Here is an 18,367-nt window from a genome sequence, read left to right on the forward strand (position 1 = left end):
TATTTTGTGTTCCTTAAATATGTCGGTGCCCTGTTAGTTAGTTGTTCCTTGGTGAACCTTAGAAGCACAGTTTTCCTCGATTTCTCTATGAGAACATTGAGGGCTACAGTGTTGAGTTCAACAAGCCACGCCTGGTAACCAGTCTTCAGTAGAGCAAGGTGGTGTCTACCAACTGAACACAATAGACTAACCATAAACTCTCCGAACTGTTGCTAAGCGTTTATTTTCTGAATCTTTTTTTCTACTTCGATAGGTGTAGAAGCCACTTTAACCTGTGGTGTGTCTGCAGCTGGCCCCCAAGGGTGCAAACACAGCTCTGATGGATTATCTGAAATGCGCAGCTTTAAGGGTCCTGGAGATACTGCTCCAGCTCTACTGAGTTACTGCACAGCTTTAGGCAGCAGAGTTTTACTGACTGCAGCAAATAAATTTGCTGTGCTTCATGGAGCACGGAGAAGCTTGTTTTCTGAATTTTAATCGTCTCAATAAATTGTGTTAAGATTGTGTTCTATTAGGCTCCAGGAAATTAATGAGAGCAATTCAAATATGGACATTATTGGGAAGGTGTGATGCTAACAGTACAGTTAGAAAAAAGTTTTAAAATTTGGCTGAGGCAATAATGAGGGCAATGAGGACTGTAGAGATACAGAGTGCAGCTACCCAGGAATCCCCTTTCAGTCTTGCTTTTTACCTGCAGGGATTCTGTTGTCCCACTGGGGACTAACTGATGACAATTTTCAGGTTGCGCTTCACGGAGGTGAAGAAACATTTGTAATGGTGATCAAATAGCTCAGATACAGATTGTGAAAAGGACATTTTCTTATCAAACTACAGTTCTGGATCATTTAAGATGAAAACAGGAATTACAGCCGCTGAAGTTAGCACTTTCATCCTCAGAAAGCTTCTTTGCTGGATATGATGTATACTTTAATATAGTAAGAAAAGTAATAAAGCAGAAAGACTATATTTAATGGGGAACTGCAGTAGGATGAATGGAGCATCCTCCGATACCAACAAATTAATCAGACCAGCAACATCAACAAAAATATTTTGATTCCGTGACTTGAGAGTTTGGGGTTAATGACTACAGCAATGAAGATTAGCAAATTTTACTTTTAGACTCTTCTTGCTGCTGCACTAAGTGAAGGAATATTTGTTCTTTTCATTGAGGGAGTGGTTATGCACCTTAAGGTCAGAGAGTGCATGCAGTGCACGGGTCTCAGCCTGTCTAAGGCTTGTCATTTGGATAGCTTTCAGATCTTTATTTGCAAGATTAGAATGTTTTAAAAAAGATAAGCCAGGTTGAAGCCTCTTCATTGCTGTATCTCAAAACATTATATTAGAAAGCTGTAATGATTGATGAGCGTTTCTCATTGCAATTACAGATGAGGAACAGCAACCAACAAATCATGCCACACTGGTGTATGAATTACTGAGACGCTCTCTGTAGTCTGGCCAGCAAATCATTAAATCAAGCGAAGATGAGCAAGGGGCTGCCTGGATGTTCTCGCCTCAGCACAGCAGCTGAGTAAGCTGCTGTCTGTCTAAATCAATCCCCGTTCTGGGAATTGAAACAGTGGAGACATGAAGCCTGTCCGTAGCCACATAAAAGACACATTATGGCTGCAATTTAGGGGGCTACGCCTAAAGCAGTTCTTTGAATCCCTAATCCTGTCAGCTCAAAGGGAAGAAACCGGGGAGGCCGTACATAGCTATGTAAAACTTTTCTCCTGACTTTTACTTGAAGTGGGGGATCTGGCCTGCAGTTAGGCCAATCGATGGGGAGTTTATGCGCAGTGTATGTTGTAACGGGATTTTACAATATGGATCTTGGCAGATATATTTAATACCTGACAATTAAAATAGCTTGGCTGCCAAACACACTGAACATTGCCAGATTTTTATAAGATCCTGTGAATTCCTGACCTAGATATTCATTGGAGGGAGGGAATTCAAGAAGAGGAGGGAAGCACGAACCAAGTATGGAAGACTGGACTCCTCACTTCTTACCCATTTCCCTTATTTCTTCTGAGTAGTAAGAATCTAAAACACGCAAAATGGGGTTAATAAAATGATTTAGGATGATCATAAGGTCAGCTCACTCTTAAAGTTGTTCCAATTTCAGTCTTTATATAATTTACCTTATGCTTGGGGTACTGAATAATGAAAAATCTAAACAAACAGAGCACTAAGCCTCAATCCTACATGTAAATCTGTGCACATGTGCTGCAAACAAGATAGCACCCATGGACAGATTTGTTTGTGTTGCCATGTGAGCCAAATGCTATGTTTCTGCTTCTTTTAATTATTCAGCCCTGAAAGAATTTGCTGTGAAATCCCACCAGGCAGAGACAAGACTAAAAACCTTGTAATCTACAGCTGTACAGGAGGGTCAGTTTATGGCATGAATGTGCTGGAGAATTTAGATGTGAAGAGAATCTTTCATAGTGAAATGGGATGAAAACTTCTATTATTTTAGTGCTTTGCAGCATGTAAACTATTTCTGTTTATGATGAACCTAAAGCTTGGAAAAATCAAGTGACTAGATCTAATCCAGATTTGCTATTCTGATTAATTTTTTCATTCTCAAATTAATTCAGGTTGTCAGATTAATTCAGTCCCAACATGGCAAGGGCAAGACAAATTAATTATCTTAAGCTCCATGAGTTCTGAGGGGTTTGTCTCTGTGTACTTTGCGTGAGGATATGCAGGGCACTGCTTTCGGAGATTAGCCACTAATAGGAGAAGGGTCCCTTTAGCTTGCCACCCGCCCTAATACCACTCCCAGCCAAGTGAGAAGATTCTCAATAAAAATACTTGAATGCTCTTACAGTTTGGAACTGAAGACCACATTCCTGGTACAGTTACAATTATTAAACTATTATGTATTCTCCTGAGACTGCTCCGGAATCACAAGTAATGCTTTAAAAAAAATAGAAAGCTTAGTTGTAGAAAAAATGGCCAGGTCTGCTCTCATAAAAACAACCAGCCAATTTTTAAAAACTATTGGGTTCCACAGTATCTGGAACTCTTACACATTGTACCCTTGTTACATGTAAAGATAGTTATGGTAAATGGGTTTTCTGCAAGGGAATCCCCTGACATTCTTACTTGGAAGATTACCTCTCTGAAGCTATTATATACAGATTCTTCATCAGATTGAGAGTACAGTCTCTCTCACCTCCTTTAAAAATATCACCAACCAAAGAGAAGACAACACAATTCTTTTTTTCAAAAGGAAAAGAAAGTCATGTCTTGGGGAAGAAGGGAACTCAAATAAAAAATTTAATGCCAGAGAAGAAAGGCAAGAAATGCAGTTGCCATGGAAACCAGAGCATAAGTAGAAACTTTCCAGCAAAGAGCAGAAACTAAAAATGAAAAACCGGAGTGGAGAGACTTGGCAGATAGCCAGCAGCTTCCACCACCTTCTTTTCTCCTGTTAACTTGGTGAGATTTTCTTAGTCATTTTTGCCACATTTTGGAAGTGCTCTGTGCATTCAGAGAACAAAGCTGGGGCTGTGGGTCAGTGTACTTCACAAGGGTGAGTGAATGACAACATTGCTTGAGATAAGGCAGGCTATGCCAAAAAACACACTCAGCGTGATTCAGCTTGGTGCCACTTCCACGGATGAAGGGGAAAATTGTCTGGGAATGTGCATAAGGTCACAAGTGGGTTTGGGAGATAACTTAGAGAGCGCAAGCTGCTTCGTCTAATGGTCACAAAACACTGAGCAAGTCCTTCTTGGTTCTTACCTTGTTCAAACCAAGGCTCTCAGAGTACATTGCAGCAATAAGCCGCATCACTCTTGGTGAGCTTGAATACTTCTCCGATCCCTTTTTAGTAGGGAAAACAGATACCCTGAAGTCTGCTCCAAGTGCTGCTGTGACTCAGACAAGGCTGGGGCACCATAACTCAGATCTCTGGTCCTCTGCTCTCCTCTCAGAGTCACACGCTACTCCTTGTCAAGGGTCCACCTTGGGCACAGGACGAGTTTCATACTGGGGTATTAGTTGCGTCCGATGTATTTCTGAAAGTGGAGGCATATTTCAGACATTCAGTTCTATCTAGGATTCTGGGATTGTTTGTTGCTGGCACATTTAAGTCAGTTGTATGCGGTAAAGTAATATAGTCCTTGGATTAGCAGTTATTAAATCCACATATGCTTTTTAGCATGCCATGGAAAAAAGCAGGTTGGGAAAGCTGGGAAAGTTACCAGGCAGTGCTGTAAAACCTTTGTTATGGCCAGGAACTTACTTGGGTGAAAGATTTTGAGCGTACCTAGGACTGTGTGCTGTTACAGATGGAAGTAATGAAACCTATAGTGTTTAGATTTCATTTAGTCATATTCTTGAAATTAAGCACGCGTGTAAGAGTTTTGCTAATTTGACCTCAGACTGCTCAGCATCTTACATAATTGACTCCTTTTTCATGAACGAAATAGAAAGTCCGGCGTAAGCCAAAAAACCCTCAGCTTTACCTCTTTGTATGTGAAGTCTGGATAATGAGTTATGAACCTGCCTGCCTCTCAGTTTATCACTAACAGCAATCACAATGAGGCCTACGCGTATCTGTCTGCTGTTTTGCCAGTGACTTTGCTGCTGAACTGTACTGTAGCTGTCTCACCTGGACTATTTCTTTGCCTTGCATATGTCTCATTTAAATATTATTCCAAAACAGAAGGGGTTGTGTTTTTTTTTTTTAAGTTGGAAGTGTTGAAACCTTGAGTAACTAACTCACTTGGATACTACACTGGGGTTTCCAACCAAGTAAAATGGATGTAATTTTTTTTTAATGTTCTTTAGCATCTGTGCATGAAAATGACTGTACACAGAAATTGCGGAGTATGATCTTGTATTTATTTTCCTATGCTATTTTTAATGCCAAAGGCAAAGTTTATTCAGCTAAAATAACAAGTATGAGAGGCCTGGTCATGGTGTTTCAGTTCCTGGTTTCTGGGGGGAAAAAAAAGGAAGAAAAAAATGTTCTCCGAGTTCCGCAAAAAGGATTTTTTAAGAGGAAAACAGATCTTGGGAGGAAACGTAACCACACATATATTTGGTTAACGTGGGTTCTGGGGACTGATGTCCGTGGCAAGGGCGGTTTTTTCCCGGGTAAGAAACACGTGTCCCGAAGCAGGAGGGCATGGGGCGAGCGGCGATTTCAGCGGAGCGGGCGCCGTCCTTCCTGCGGGGGGCAGCAGAGCCGTGCGGAGCGCCGCCGCCGCGGGCCACGGCTCGGCCTCGGCCCCGACCCGGCCCCTGCCCCGGCTCGGCCCCGGCCCCGGCTCGGCCCCGGCCCCGGCTCGGCCCCGGCCCCGGCTCGGCCCCTGCCCCCGACCCGGCGCCTGACGCGGCTCTGCCCCGGCCCCTGACCCGGCTCTGCCCGGCCCCTGCCCCCGGCTCGGCCTCGGCTCCGGCCCTGCCCCGGCCCCTGGGCATCCACGCCGCTGCCTTCCCTCGCCTTCACCAGGGGCTTCCGATGGGGAGACAAACACCGCGGAGAGCTTCTTGGAGGAAAACATGAATGTTCATTTGCTGGGTTAGAGGCACGGTAGTAATGTAGGAATTCACCTGGAAAGACAGCTTTGACCAGGTTAAGGATCGTACGTTAGACACTTCTCAGGGGTATTGCCTTGTTACGAAAGAATCTGGTGTGATAGAGAAAACCTCCCTCTAATCTGTATTTGAATGCAGGTCTATTTTCAGAACATAACAGTATTCCATTAGACTTAAAAGTGCTGACATGGCACTCAGCGTTTCTAGCATTTTCAGCTGAAAAGGCTTCCTCACTTCTTCCACGTTTTTCTGTGCTTGGTGTATACAACAAATGTTTTTCCTGTGTGCTCAGCACAGGCTGAGACTGTTGAAGTTGTGTTTGTTTTATATGGCTTAATTTGAAACTATCTAATTTTTGTTGGAATAGTCTAAGTATTGATGGACTCTGAGGGCTTATTTATCACTTAGGAATGCTCAGAGGAGTTGAGACAAATTGAATAGAGGTGTACACTTAATGTATGCAAAGTAAAGCATAGACACCATTGGCAAAAGCTTCACAATACCCTGTAGTACGTTGATTTATACATAGCTATGTGTGTTATGATATGAAGCCTATGAGTGGCATGACCTAAACAAAAGAGCACTCCAGTTGCTGCCAAGATTAGGCTCCAAATGACTGACTGTAACAAGATGCCTTCTGTGTAGTATTGCCACATACTGTGTAAAGGTAACCATAGGCTGTTTCATGGAATTGCAAAGAATGAGCATTTTGGGAAATTCCTATTCCTGATGTCTGTTTTCAGCATTGCTGCTAAGTATTTTACCACTTCAGATTTGTCCGTGTTTGCCAGACTGTCTTGTTTAGATGTAGATCTGGAGGAAATCTGTACCTCTGACCATAATGAGTTCTGTTAGGAGCAAAAGTGCCTTTGTTTAATGAGCTAAACTGGACCCTCCAAAATCCCTTCAAGTCAAGGAGTTCTGGAGTCTGTTGCATTTAGCCCAATACAGTAAGCGTGGGGTTCCTGATCTATGTGAGACTCTCTGAAGAAAGGTGAATCTGGCCTTTTCCAAGGCTGATTACTGTCTCTCAACTGCCAAGACAAACACAATGTCTGTAAGTGTTCTCTATCCCTCTTAGGATCATAGGGGTTTTGCATTTTAGCCTTGGCCAGCAAGAATCCCCTTATACTGGGAAGCCTCCATGCTCAACAGCTTTCTCAACATGGTATAAAGCACTCTAGCTCAGCCTCGGCACCAGGCCTGCCAGACTACTTAGTTTTGGGGATCAGTGCTGCCCAAGCTGTGGTAATGGTGGTATAATCTGTTCCAGAGGTTTTCAAAGCTCAGAGTTTCAAAAACAGTAAGGGGTATTTTTCAGCTAATGTCCTGACCTGAGGGATGCTGCTATCAGAATATTAATCTCAAGATCTTCCTCAAACATCTCTTTTATTGGGGCTTGGAACTGAATTTCAGAATGCAAAATGTGCTCTTCCCAGATTCTTCCCTGATCTCCTGCCCTACACCTTTCATTAGCAGTTGTTCTGTGTACACCGCTCTCCCTTGTCATCCTATCAACCTTAACAGTCTTTAAATAGTCTATAGGCTCTGGGTGATGATTACCTCCTCCCCCTGCAAGCTGCTCATGGAAGAAAAGACGAGAATGCATTGGAAATTACTTGCTCATACATAGTTCATAGTCCAATTTTTAAATCACCTCCTGCTTGTATCATTTGCCAAGTCCATCAAACCAATAACCTACCCAGTTACCTGCCCTGTCCACCTCTTAGTGAGCAGCCTACATCATGAAAGTTGCCCTTACAATTTCAGAGAGCTTATCTATCTCCTCCTGACACTAGGCATCAAAACCAGATAGAGTAGTATCAGTGCTGAAAATGGGCTGCACATAGGAAGATCAGTGTCCCTACTAAATTGTTATGTTGCTATTTTTTCTCATCAAGGGGAATTCCCTTCATCCCTTCTCAGAAGAGCCTGTTACACTCAGCCAGTACCAAACTCCCAACAAATGTCCTTTAATAGTTTCAGATTTCAGCTCCATGGCCTCTGACTGTATGTTCCTTTAATATGTTCACAACTCCTCCGGGAGAACTAAGCCAGGAATAACCAACACTTTCTCAAGCCAAGCCTCCTGCTTTAAGGCTCTCTGTGTTTTTTTTCCTGCCATATACATACTTGCTCATCTCCACAGCTCACACTTCCTTATGCTTTTGCATTGCCCGTACTGAAATTAGGTGTTACCAGGCATCTGAGAGGAGAGTGCTGCATCCACTGCTTTCGATTTTGCTGGCTGAAGGAGGACAAAGGACTCTTAACATTTCTCTGCAGTTGCCTCTTGGCTTGGCATACTGTTCATTTCAATAATAAAGTGTTTCCTTTCATTCTCAAACAGTCAGGCCCCTGCCAGAGCCATAATTGTTCACAGATGACTCATTTTGGCTGCAGGATCAAAACAAGGGAAAAGTGCTGTTTGCACAGTCTTTGAAACGTACAAGATGGGAAGAGATGTTCACGCTTGATATTTGTACCATATGTTGTTTCTAAATTTTATTATAGAGCCTTTACATTTCAGAAGAGATTCTAGTCTTGTCCTGGGGATGATTTAGAAAGAAAAAGATAAGTTTTGAGTTAGACTGAGATTAGCAAAGACTGACTACGTAGTTTCAGCTGTGAAGCAGCAGCCTGCAGGGGCTAGGTGGGAGGCTGCGCCAAGGTGGACAGTCTAACGGGTCTCTTTCTGCTGTGATACCTATCTCTCTATGTATTGCTTAGGTGCTGCAGACTCAGTTGTGATTTTTATCAAAGTCACACTGAACTTTTCATTCTTTGTAGAATTTGTTTTGAAATCTTGCATTTTGAGTTGTAGCAGGTGTTTGCATTTTCTTCTCTGTAATGAAAATCTAATGAACGTATGTAGATTGCTTCTAATGAACAATCGCAAGTATTGATCAGTTCTTTGCTCTGTTTGGGTGTTATCTCTCTTTTTAGAGAGTTACGTGTTTACTTCAGAAGTACCTGTTGTGAGGTTCAGCACAGAGGTCAAGAACGAAGTCCTTTTTTAGGGTAGAGAATAAGGAAATGGTATGATGATTCCTGCATTGCTGTTCATGAGCAAGTATGTGCTCTGTCAATCAGGAGCTATTATTTATGTCTCCTAGGAAGAGTGTTTTGAGGATACCCAACTATTTTAAATAAAACACCAAACAGGCATCAGAAAACTTTGCCTTCTTTGCATTAGTGTATCATTTTGACTAATGAATTGTAGAAACCCTGCAAACCAGATCACCCAAGACTGCTGCTACATGGATGTACTAGGACCATGAAGACAAGCTGTGATGGGATAGCCCTTTGCAGGTGCTCGAAGGAAAAGAGTTAGACTTGTTAACCCAGTAAAAGAGAGTATATTAGAAGAATAAAGGGTATAAATTCAGTAGGAAGAGTTTTTGCTGTAGCTGTTTCCCTCTAAAAATATAATGGGCATATTAGTGGAATGGGTATATATAGACTAGATAGTTACTCTTGTGAGTGGAAGATCTGCACAAATAACTAGGAAGATAAGCAGAAAAAATTCTATTTGAATGGATACTGCAATAGAAGAGCATTACGTCATCATTTGGCAGGAATAACTGTGTGCCTTGCTCGATGTTTTCTAACCTTTTTATTCAGGGTGTCATTTATCAGATTATCAACCAGTTCTCTGCACAGGGCTTGTGAGGTCACTGAGGTAAAGACCTAGTGGTGTGATAATTTGCAGGGGTGGATCGTGACTTGGTAGAGCTTGGGGACTGGAGATGTTAGTTGTTTTCACTGAGGTTCCACACTTAAAAACATCCCGTCCCTGGTATTGCTCTTAGATTGTTTTTCATATTTCTGTTATTTTAAGGAGGGTCTTCACTTTTTGCAATCAGCTGAACTTGGACAATAGCTTCTCTCAGACCAGCACTGTGTTGTGCCAGAAGGAAGAACGTAAATTAAAATAAACCACCCTCACAATGGTATTTAAAAATTGATTGCAGGATTTCCAGTTGGTTCTGTAAACCGGTCTTTAAAAACAATAGCTACATTTTCATTTTTTAACTTGTTAACAGGGTATTCTATTAAAATAGATGGTGTTTTCTGTGATACACTGTCATGTAAGCCTGATAAGGAAGATGGCTAAAGAACATACTTGCCAAAATATTCCTTGGAAGAGTGATCTTATGCCAAAAAGCAAGTAAAACAAGCAACTATATTTGTAGCGTAGTTTGCAAATTATGTGGCACAGAAAGGAAGAAAATAATCTGTCACAGGAAAAATGAAGTTTGGATTGTGTGTGTATAAATCAGTGATTTGTTATATGAGCGTAAGATCATTATCAGGCATTTAAACATGAATTGGAAGTGTCTAATCTATTAATTAATCAGGAAGTAAGTTTTACATAGCATATGTAATCAAGTTAATCTTTCATTTCACTTGTCAACATAGATGTTGCTTTCAATGTGATGTTATCATGAGATTAAACACCCCAAGTGTTGATTCATACTGCTGTGTAAATCTCATGTGTCCTTATATTGCACTTTGGAACCTGCTACGCATCAGGAGGTGAGCGTAAAAGTGTCTGCTTCCCTTGGAGCAAACTGGATTCCTCAGATTAGGTAAATGTTGTTTATGCACAAAGTGAGTTACTAGGCTACTCTAACACCTGTAAAACCCTTTTCTTCTCCTCACCTTGAGTTAAAACAGACTAGACTTCCATGCAAGCAAGGATAGTGATGCCTTGCGGCAACTTTCAGAAAGGCTGTTCTTTTTTTTCTGACCTTTTAGCACACCACGTTGGAAAGCCATTATATTAGAACAGACAATAAATAGCTGAGACTTCTGCTAATAATAACTAATAAATTTGGCATAGGAAGCCAGTGATGCCAAACTTTTATCAACTTGTTCCCTGCAGCAACAACAGCAAGTTTACTACTGAAATACAACGTAAAAATATTTTTGGGAGTTAATTGTTTTTTGTTATATGAATATTTTGATTGAGGTTAATGCAGAATACATAGCTTATTAGAATAATTCATTATTACATCTAATAATTAGATTCCTAACCTGAAGGTGATGATTTTTTAAAATTTAAATTTGCAGATAGGAAAGTAAAAATGAGCATCTAATTCGTGTCTGCATAGGTAGGGAGCAGCATGTGAATGTGTTATTTGTATTAACATTGATAACTAGTAATAATAACTGAATATCAGAGTTTCACATGCAAGCTGCCATTAGACGTTAGACTTCCTTCTTTATTTCTGAATTTCGGTACTTTCTTCCTCAACGGCACAGAGTAATCTGCTAGCTCCCACTTTCTGCAAGACTTGACTGGCAGTACTTGTCTTTCACGGTTTGTCTTCTGCATTACCTATCGCAATGTTTAAGTCTTCTTTGATCATAAAAATTCATCGTCTAGGCTCCCTTTCCCACAAAAGGTTTGACCAGATGATCTTTCAAGACCCCTTCCATCCTGGGCTATTCTGTGATTCTGTTCTATGATTCCTGTACCAAACAAGTTGCATGTCTCTGCTATTTACCATGAATAATAGAGACTGCACCTGGTCAGGAAGGATAGATGTCTTCAGAAAGACGGAATGAGCGGAGCTGAATTTGGAAGGTGCAAACTTTGGGATGCTGTGGTTGGTTTGATCTCTGGGAAGTGTGGAGCCACGCACCTTTAAGCTGTCTGGGAGCCTTGCTGTCTTCCACAAGTTTCACTTCAAAGCTGTCTTAGAAAACATTGACTTTTCAGTCAGTTATCCTCCAACCATCTTTTTAATCTTACCCATTGAGCACATGTTGAGTCCTCATCACTCACAGGAAATCTTACGCACCTGCACAACAGTGAAAACTTGGAGAGAAGGCAGCTCACAGAGACAGCATTCTTCTGGAAAGCAAGATAGATAAGCTGTTTAAAAGGTAGTTGAAAAAAACAAGATAAGGACATTTTATTTTTTAAATAAAATAAACAACAGCTTTCCTATGCTGTGATGTTTTTGTAATAGGTTTTATTTTTTCACCTCAAATTTTCAACGTGAGATTTGCAGGATCTTGAATATCTTCCAGTTTATTTTTTCACAGTAAATAAACCAATTTTCCCATTTTTACTATAGTAGAAAAGTGGTAGGGACTAATGTAAAAGTGCTCTTATTTCCAACTGAAAAAATAATTAAAAAAATTTGACAAAACAGGGTTTTTTCTGAATATTTCATTTGAACAAAAAGGCTATTTTTAAAATAATCATAATAGTAACAAAAAAGCGCAAGGGGAAAAATTGCACTACCATGTGGTAAATGTCATGGTTAATATTAGCACAAACCTGGGAAAAAATTCCCATCAATATGTATTATTGTAAATAAAAAAATTCCAAACAGTTGTATTACGAGACTGAAGTGAATCATCTCTGAGCAATCCAGACAACTTTCTTCATTCTCCTGTTGAAAAACATCTCTTGAGCCTTGAGCACCGGTGGCACCCGGTGCGGTCGGTGTGTATTGCATAGCTGCTCCTGCGCCGAGTGGGAACTAGCACCAGTGTCATCTGTCAGAGGGAATTCTTTATGGCAGGATCCTTCTGCTAGAAGGAAATGTGTTTGGTTTAGCCTGGCTGGCTAGGTGACCCCTGTAAATAGCAGTGTTAGCTCAACTGTACTCGGAGAACGAGTAAAAGAGTTTCAATGAATACATTCAAGTTGGCTGTAAGCTGAGTTCACAGAAAGCCCCATGGGTCAGCTTACAGAGGTCGTAGCAGAGAACTGCTTTAATTTTGTCTTGGAGAAGGAAATGGGAGATCTTTGGAAACCCAGAGCTGAAGTTACTCTGTTAATCACTCAATGGATCATTGTTAACATTTTATTTTAGTAACAAGGTTTTTTGTAAAGAATAATGAGCCTTAAACAAATATTTCCTCCCAGCAGCTACTCATGGAAGACGCATGATGCTAGGAAGTGTCGTACAGTTCCCATTTATGTATGAGGAGCTTTGTTTGATGCAGGGTTTTGTACAAGATTTTTCTTTTTGGTATGGGAATTTTTGCTATACAATGAAGGCCTTACACTCAGGTTTTTTTTCCTCCTGGGTTGTTGAAAGCAGCAGGCTGTTTTGAGGCCCGGGATGTTAGATTCTGGTAAAAGTTTATTTTTCGATTTGTGTTGGACTCCATGTGTTTAATTACTTCAGTAGGTCTATGGAAATCATAGCACAAATCTTAAGATAGCTTTTTACTTCCTAAATTTGATTAGCATCGTTACCAGTCAGGTCAAAACCCAAGTTACCTGCATAGAGCATTCTTTATTGTTAGGAATACATGTCAATAAATTTAGAGTAAGTTAACTGATTTTATTTTGGTCTCCCCAGCTAGTTGAAAGCTGATTTGAAAAAGTTTATGTTCTTTAGGTCTATTGTTCTACTGGGAAGTAGTCAGGAAACGTGTTCTGCTTTGAGGTCAGTCTGTGTGTTTCTTCCCTGTTCTCTTGCAGTAGAGTTCACTGCGTGGCACAGGAAACGTCTCCCCTTGGGTTCTCAGACACGCTGACTCTCCTTGGCGTTACTGTAACCTGCCCGGGGACTAGGCAACCCTTCCTACGTGAATCACTTTGTGTGTTTTTCACAAAGCGCTACACGTCCTTCCAGCACAATGAATAACATGTTTGTCGACCTCCTGTTTGCCTGTTCCACACTGATTTGGAGCTGGTATGTCGTACTGAATTCCCACTGTCAAGAAGCTGCCTGCTGTATGCAGAAACCAAATGTGGTCCAAAACTCAGCTTGTTGATAGACTTCTGGGGAATTAGAGGTGGAATTCCTAGCCTCTATTTTTATTTCTCTTGCTTCCTTTTTTGTGTGTGATATTTGACAAACTCTCTTTGTTCATGTTTTTTAAATATATGATGATACATTCCTAAAATCAGGACATTATTTATTAGAAGCCAATATTAGAAGCCAAATAACTGACTTTCCTGCTTAACATTGGGCACTTTACTTTGAATTTTTTTTTAACCTGAGTGAAAAAGAAGTTTGTGTGTTTTAAGTACATTAAAAAGCTGAACAAGTATTTGCAAAAGCATCTATGCTCTGTTGGATGAAAGACACTGTAGAAAAAGAAGATATTATTATGCTTAAGACTTATTCATCACGAGGGGATTGTCTTGAGAGAGCAAGGAAGCTCTATTAATTCTTTGGGCAAGGACTACGGGATCCGGGGTATATGCCTAGCTCTGCCCCAGCCTTCCCACGTGACCTTGTATAAATCACTCGGGGCTTCACTTCTCCATTCATGAAATGGGCATGGTAATTATTATACTTGTGGTGTGTGCAATAGTGTGTGCATTTAGTTAGATCATAAGCAAGCACTGAGGACAAGGAATCGTCTCCTAATTGGTGGTGTATGCAGATGCCAAAACAATGTGACATTGATCTTTCTTCGCATCTCTGGGCACCGCCATAGTAAATATATAATAAACATAATGATAGTAAACAATAGTAATAGCCTGTATGTAGGGAACACCAATGCTAAAAGAATTCATGCCCTGATTTAGCTTATGTAAGACCTTCTGAACTCTTGTTTAATATTGAATTATTCAGATGCACATTCTTCCTCTTGCCTTTTTTATATGGCACTGCTTTTTCTCCTCATTAATATCCCTAAAAATCTATATTATGTGTAATGACTACTTTCCATTTACATTTGGATTTCATCACCATACAGACAGCAAGAGTATTCCATAGTGTCTTGGTAGCTATGACACCGTTCAATAAATGGAGAGCAATGAATTCTATGCTTAAATTTAATGTAAATGTTTATTTCTCATTTTGATCCCAAATCTATGTACCACTGTTGTGAGGCTATCAAAAAGCTGCTACATTCCACCTAAGGTGGTAAGGAAATTAATTTGCCTATGTGTAGTCTTAAAATAATCATTGTTTTCCATTAAAATATTAAAAAGAAGTAGTTTACTTTTAATTGAGTCTATGAAACTTTCCTTTTTAGGTCTTCAAACGAATATGTCACTGAAGATTTTGCTATGGGTACAGCTGAACTGAAAGTTAAGTTATGCTTACACAAAGGAAATTACCTTCCTCTCTGGCTCTGCATATGAGCTTATGTATCCCTGGTAGCCTTGAGGCAATGAGCCTGGAAATCTTCCAGCTTCATAGTATGCTGAACTGAAGACTGCAATGGACTTGTAAGCAAATTCAAGCAGGCACATCTTGAGAGTGTCTAGGATCACTGACAAGAAAACTGTTACATTTCTCTTATGTTTTAAAAGGCAGATATTTTGTAGAGATTATTCCCTTATTCCTTTTGCCTCAGATTGTGAAAGGAATATAATCATTCTTCACAGGTAGTGTAGTTACATGTGACAGGGAAATCTGGGTTGCAATCTGGTTTTTTTCAACTTCTTGATGATCTGTCTGCAGTTCGTTGACCCAATGCAAATTAGAAATTAAGCTGATAGCCACCACTCCTCTCTCTACTGGCCAAGGCAAAACCTTTTCTTGTTTGTTTGTTTTAACTTTTGAAAGCCTCAGTTCAGTTCTTTGTGAAAAAAATATGGGAAACTGAAATGAAATAACTAAAGTTGCTGTCTTCCAGAAGGTAGTCTAAATTCAGAGGCTATTAATTACGTGCGTGGACAAATCAGTGTATCCTCATGCCTGTACAAACAGAGCTTTTGGGGCGGGGCTGGGCCCTACTGACAGAGCATGGAAACTTTCACTTTCAGAATAAGGAGTTCAAGTTCCTCACCATAAAATCAGAAGGAGTTAAGAGGAGTGATTGTTTCCCTCTGAAGTCCTTTGGGAAAGCAAGAGGTTTAATGGTAGGGACTGCCTTGGGAACGTGCATTCTGAAGTTCAGTCATTATTTTCCCGGCACAAAGCAATAAACAAATGATAAAAAAGGCAAGTGTTAGCCGCTGGGGAGGCATGGCTTCTGTCGGCCTCCCTGGACCGAGCAGCCTCGCTGTAGCTGAGCAAAGCCTCGGGCAACAGCCTGCTCCTTTTGATGTCAAAGCAAACAAGCCTATGTTTGTGTAGCTCTCCATCCCAGAACTTATTTTGGTGCTAATTTAAAGTTTATTCACATGCTGTTAGTTTTGGTAAAGGAGTGAAATGAATGCAGTTTTAAGAAGGCTTAATAGCAGGGTAACAGAGGTAGATGGCAGGGGACGCCAGTCAGCTGTGGGTGCTCTAATTTTCCTCTAAAGCTCAACAGTGTATCAAACTGGATATTTTACTAAGGTGTTAAGTTTGGTGGATATTTAATTTCATTGTGTTCGGTGTCGGGGGGGGGTAACACCCCCAAAATCACTGCTGTGTTTGGCTCCATTTGCTCCCCTTATTAACAGATTCAGCAGAGCCCGTGACTGAACTCGTCCTTCTGCTTTTTGGAGGGAACAGCCAGACTGTGATGTGTTATTTTAGCGATAGAGATTTTAATGTTGTCAACTTTCCTCCAGAGCAGTTAATATATCTAACATTTGCAAGGGATAGATTCTGCTGTACACAAAAGAGCATTTGTATCAGGATGTGGCTTTCAAAAAGAAAAAAAAAAGAAAGAAAAAAAAAGAGCAGTGCTGGATTAATTGGAAGGGTCCAGACCAGTCACATTCCCTCCCAAATGGGTCATTCATTTTGTTGCCTGCTGCTACGTAGCATCTGAACTTAAAGCCTTCAAAAACGTTGTTGAAGTGAGAGAGACAGAAGCAAGCTGGTGAAACTTGAACAGAACTCCCAGCCATTTACGCCTTTGTAGTAAGGCTGCTTTCTCTTGTCATGATAGTTTATAGTCCCTCATTAACTTCTGTTTTATGGTCACCTGTATGAAGGTCTCTGAAGGTACTAGGTTGATTAAAAATAAAAATCCCTAAACGTGGAACAGATGCTTAAGTACCCGCGGGTGAACGCACAGTGGCTGCAGGCCCGTCTTCCCTCCCTCCGGTATCTCCTGATCATTGCCACCTGCTCGCAGAGGTTAGGGGGATCAGCAGCGCCTGTGTCTCCCCATGTCCCAGGTGGTTTGAGGGTGAGTCACCTGGCTCCAATTAAGCCAAACCAACGCACATGAACCTTCCGCTTCTAGACTGTCTGAATTTGGGTGAGCTTTTTAAATGTTTTTTTTAAAACTTTCATCTCCATCTGCGCCTTTTTTTGCTGTTGGGAATGACAAAAGGAAAAATAAATGGGATAGGCTGTTTTAAAGACATTTCTAGTGATAAAAGCATAATCGTGAAAAGATTCTCTTAAGAGCTACCAGCTCAGTTATTAGGACACAGAAATGCAGAGAGACACCTGAATATTTGGCTTCTTGTCTATAGCAAATCTTTAACTGAACCTCAGTACTTTCAGACTTTCCCATCACTGTCTTCTAGATGTTCTCAGCTCTGTTTGTGAATTGAATCAGCTGCACAGGATGCGTCTCTGGTCATCTGGAAAAATGGTTTTGGTTGTTCCTGTATTGTTTTCTTTGTTTGTTTGTTTTTTAATCTACCCAAATATGAAAAAAACAATTATTCTGGGTAACAAGAAGAGGGCAGATGTGTAGTAACTGAAGCCTTTTCCTTTTTGCTGGGATCTGATGTGGGATTTGGTGGCGGATGGTGCATGGGGTGGAAGCGGCAGAGGAATGTCCCTGTGCAACATCCCCCTCCTAGAGGCAGTGGGAGCCTCTGCTGTCCAGCTGGGATCTGCCTCCTTGACCTGAACTTGTCATTGCCCTCTTGATTGGCTCATTCCTGCACTGCCTGAAAGCTGGCGCTGAATTCCTTACATGTGGCCTCAAAACCAGGCATGGACTTCACTGAAGATCGAGACTTGTTTTTTCATCCTGGAAGGGCCTTTCTCAGCTGATAAACTTCATGGTTTTACTACTCATGTAAACAAGAAAATACAGATTTTGTAGAATTCTGATGTTTTCCATGACTGCACAAGTTCATGAAAGCCTAAAATTAAGGTGGATGGTTGGTGGTAAGGAAGGGACTCCTGTCGTGGTGAGGGTACCGAAGTCTGATAGTTTCTGCCTCTTGTTATTGAAGGTGCAACACTATGATCCAGGGAAGCTTTCAAACTTCTCATGAAGCTCCTGCTAACTGGGGAACACAGCTCATCCTCAGCCAAGCCTGTCTAGTCCTGCAGCTTCACAAGACACCACAACGATCAATTTGCACAAATGTCTGGGAAAAATGGCAAAACTAGGACACAATACAGAGAGGTATTGTGCAAATGTCATTTTGCAGTTCATCCCACTCTGATGAGGTTTTTCTGTTATCTGCCAACTTGTGAGAAGAAGTGGCAGCGCGTTAAGTTCTTGGCCACCATTCTGGTTTTCTGAAATGTCTATCGCTCTTCCCTTCAGAGTATTTTTTGTGCCGGCAAGGGAGGGAGCTTAGATGAAGGATTCTGGACAATTCACTTCTGACCTTTTTAAACTGTAAATGTGGAGTGAAATTTTTTATCTGGTTAGTCTATTTTTTTTTCTTTTCTTTTCTTTTCCTCCGTGGCTTAAAGTGTTAATTCTGCCCATTGAAATGTAATTTTATTGAGCAATATGAGCCGGAGGCGGAATCTTCACTGCCATCAGAACCCAAATGGTAAATAGGCTCTTTCTCTAATTTGTGGGATGTGCTATAACTCAGTTTGAATGTTGAAAGGAAATGGGCCTCCAGGGGAGTCTGGAGCTCTGTTCATTCAACTTCTAATTAAAGTTTTCCCCTCTCAAGTTTCACTTTATTTTCCGGGGCTTTTGCTCCATGATGATTATTAACATGTGTCCCATGGCCAGGAAATCATTATACCCTTCCCCAACGCAGTCTTTCGTAGATACCTCCTGCTGCAGA

General features: G+C 41.0%; 1 protein-coding gene across 3 annotated transcripts in view; it reads left to right on the top strand.

The window, feature by feature from the left end:
* DAB2IP (DAB2 interacting protein) overlaps positions 1 to 18,367 on the top strand; it is a 211,106-nt gene that overhangs the window by 24,785 nt on the left and 167,954 nt on the right. The gene's annotated exons all lie outside the window — the stretch shown is intronic.

This window comes from Aptenodytes patagonicus, chromosome 18 (assembly GCF_965638725.1).
Source record: "Aptenodytes patagonicus chromosome 18, bAptPat1.pri.cur, whole genome shotgun sequence".
Taxonomy (NCBI): domain Eukaryota; kingdom Metazoa; phylum Chordata; class Aves; order Sphenisciformes; family Spheniscidae; genus Aptenodytes; species Aptenodytes patagonicus.